We start from the raw sequence: 3636 nt of genomic DNA, 5'->3' as shown, positions 1-3636 counted from the left end.
TGCTGAAAAAAAGGAGGCTCCTTGAGGCTTTGATAGGGAATCAAATCAGAGGGGAAAATAACTCTGAGGAGAGAGTAATGGAGAGTCAAGTTTGGGTTGATAGTAAAATTGAGAGGAGAGAAAAAGATTAGTAAAAAAAAATTAGCAACAGCAGAAATATTCTAGAATGACAGAATCATTTAGGTTGGAAAAGACTTCCATGATCAAGTCCAACCTTTAATCAACCATCACCTAAAACACAGGATTAAGTGCCACATCCAGTTGTTTCCTGAACACTTCCATGGACAGTGACTCCACTACCTCCCTGGGCAGCCATTCCAGTGCTTAACTACCCTTTCAATGAAAAATTCTTCCTGAGGTCCAACCTGAACCTCCTGTGGCACAACTTGAGGCCATTTCCCTTTGTCCTGTCACTTGTTCCCTCGGAGAAGAGCCCCATCCCCACCTGGCTACACCCTCCTGTCAGTGAGTTGTAGAGTGATCAGGTCACTCCTGAGCCTCCTTTTCTCCAGCCCAAGCACCTGCAGTTCCCTCAGCTGCTCCTCACAGGACTTATGTTCCAGACCCCTTCCCCAGCTCCGTTGCCCTTCTCTGGACACACTCCAGCACCTCAAATGTCCCCTATTGAATTACGGGGCCCACAACTGGATACGGAACTCAAGGTGTGGCCTCACCAGTGCTGAGCACAGGAGGACTACCACTGCTCTGGTCCTCCTGGCCACGCTATTGCTGAAGTCACCAAGCAACAAGAGAAGAAACAGGGAAGACCAGAGCCCAAAGCCAGGGGAGAAAAAAATTTCAGACTTCTCTGAAGCTGGAAACCCACCTCCATAGAGAAAGACAGATGGACAACAGGGGAAACTGGGACGTAACAGACTTTGGCTGCCTGAAGTGCTTGAAGCCCAGCTGAGGCAGAGCTAAGACTTTGATGAAAAGCTTAAAAAAAGTTCTGTTTCCCAAACTGGTGAATACTTGCAGCCTCAGGAAAAACTGGAAATTACTGAGCAAATGAAAAAAAAAAATCCTTTAGGTATTGCACGCATGTGATATGCAGTAACCACCTGCAGCTCATAGCATGAAAGAGTGCTTTATTTTATTACAGTACAGATTCAGTCCAGTTCACAGAGAAAACATCAGTTAATACGTATCTTCACTTTGTAGGAGAAATGGGCATGAACACACGAGCACTCAGGCCGCAGCCTTCTACTGCCATTTATGCAAATTTTGCCTCCAAAGCATCATTTATGGTATACAGGTCTCACTACCATTCCATGTAACAGCACTGTAACACCAGCTCTAGAAACACAAGAGAGGAGGATGTCGATCTCAAGGACTGTGAAAATGTGTGTGTGTGTGTGTGTGTGTGTATATATACACACATATATACAGATACTGCTTGGTGATTTAACTTTCAAAATCCTGGTTTTGACTTGAAAGTTTGTTTTAAAAGAATGTGTCCCTGAATAATACATGCTGTTCCTTGAGGCACATGTCCAAGTTCAGGCTTTGGGTAAGAGTCTTCACTTGAAGCAGCTATTGAGAGCCGAGGGTTTGGAGCAGACAGAACTGTCTGCACACCAGGTAGGTCTCTGTGAGCTGCAGTAGCAGCCAACAGGTAGGAGGGCACCTGAATCTCATCAACACAGTCTCCCATGTTAAACCATTTTATTAAAACCTGAAATAGCAATGAAGGCAATGATGTTAGCCAAATCAGCTCCTGTTAACCTAATAAACTTACCTTCCTGGAGGCTTTGGGCTTTTTGAAGTGGTTTTAGGACTCAAGACTCCAAAAACTCATCTATTTCCCCCACATCCAGGTTTACACCAGGTGGTCCAGCAAAGATACTCTTGCTCTTCACAAACCCTTCCTCACTTACATCCCGTGTCTTTGACATGTCCAGCACAGACTCTCCGCATCATGGTCAGAGGTCCTACCTAAGCAAAATAAAGCTGATAAATACTGTGTGCAGTTATCTTCTGTGTGGGGGGGAAAAAAATATCAAAGAACCCCAAATCATCTTTTGAGGGGGGGATTAAAAGGATGACTTCTTTTAAACCATGCAGACTGTAAGGGTGATAAAACTCCAATATCCCCCACAACCAAACATGAAACCTTCAGGAAAATGGAAAATATTCACAAAGAGAGGCCAGAAATACGACTGTGAAAGGTACTTTCAGTCTGAAGCATGTTTCAAGTAGCTTAGATTTTCACAGCCATTTAAAAAGTTTTGTGCACATAACTTGCTCCTGGCATACTCCACCATTTTTCTGACCTTTCTGCCTAATTACTTTTTCCTCCTCTCAAAGAGCAACAGAAAATGAGAAAACAGATCACAAGAGAGAGACAATGAAAGCTGTGAGCTGCATATACTACCAAGTATACAGAAAGTATTCCATAAGCTGTCAAATATAACAGCAACACAGCAATTTTCGTTTTTCTTCCACTTAAAAGCAGTCACAGCTTGAAATGTTTAAAAGACAATGTCCCAAGTTCATGCCCAAGCTCCTCAAAGTTTTAAACACAGCATCTTACAAGTGACAGAACACTGTTTGTCTTTTTATTTGTAAACCAGAGTTTGAAATACCTTACAATATACTTTTAATTTCATTTGTCTAAAGAAACAGCATTAAGAACTGAAAGAGCAGTGTGCCATTAAATGTTAAGAACCGTATTTTTAAAAACCTTCCTTAAAAAAGGTTATAGATGTACAATGAGTTTAAGTTGTATTTTAAAGTCAACTACTTAAGCATCTCAATGATTGAAAATGAAGTGCAAAAGCAGAAGTCCAGTCACAGATGAGGCTGTAGAGCTGTGCTCAAGACTGAAGAGGTCTACCTAGCGCAGACATAGCTGCACAATCCCCAAATTAATTCAGCCTGTCCCAGCCATGAATCCTGCAGATCCGAGCGACACCACTGATTAAGTCAGTTTGAACTACTTAATATAAATTCTCCCTTTCTAATAAGAAGGATAGTAACTAAAGCTTTCAGTTAGGCAATAAAACCTTTCTAATTAGCAACAAAAAAATAAAAGTGACTTGCTTACTCTGTTTCAGGCACTTTCAAGATCATAGTTTATTTACTGTAGGTAAAAAGCTAGTATACAGATTAAGGGATCTCTTAAATTTCAACTCTACAGTTATACACCATCTAGTATTCTTGCTCTGAATATTAACCAAAAGGTTTCTAAACACCTGTAAGCCCCACTATAAATCTGCATTGTTATGAGGAAAAAAATATAGAAATCAATGCTTAATTTTTTCAATGCATAATATTTACACTGTGAAACCAATGGGAAATAACAAGCAGCGGCAAAGAGGCAATAAATTTTAAAAAGCCAGAGTTTTATATAGGTTTTGGGTTTCTTTACAATAGTGTGCTAATCAGCATAATTGTATATATAAAAATTAAAATATAGCAGAGCATCCCACTACAGAAATCTGAATTGTCTGACTGCTGCCATTACTTGCTAACCATTTACATGCAACACCTGCTAGGACTGACTTTTTGTTTTCAAAGTGTAAAACAGTTCAAGGTTTAAGAGACAAACATTAATTTGTGTACAAAACCAAAAACTGCACTCAAGAGTAGTACTGGTCATGAGTGTCTTCCATACAGAAGGGGAGGGAACGAGAA

At 40.6% G+C, this 3636-nt stretch overlaps 1 protein-coding gene across 1 annotated transcript in view; it reads right to left on the bottom strand.

The window, feature by feature from the left end:
• Positions 1-1071: 1071 nt before the first annotated feature.
• GOLPH3 (golgi phosphoprotein 3) overlaps positions 1072-3636 on the bottom strand; it is a 40204-nt gene continuing 37639 nt past the window's right edge. Inside the window, exon 4 of the mRNA XM_017727363.1 lies at positions 1072-3636. This exon is cut by the window's right edge and continues 1251 nt beyond it. The gene's annotated coding sequence lies outside the window, so the exon portion shown is untranslated.

Source organism: Corvus brachyrhynchos, unplaced genomic scaffold, assembly GCF_000691975.1.
Source record: "Corvus brachyrhynchos isolate BGI_N302 unplaced genomic scaffold, ASM69197v1 scaffold140, whole genome shotgun sequence".
In the NCBI taxonomy this organism is placed as follows: Eukaryota; Metazoa; Chordata; class Aves; order Passeriformes; family Corvidae; genus Corvus; species Corvus brachyrhynchos.
The sequence above is the reverse complement of the archived record's forward strand: the minus strand, read 5'-3'. Positions and strand labels throughout refer to the sequence as shown.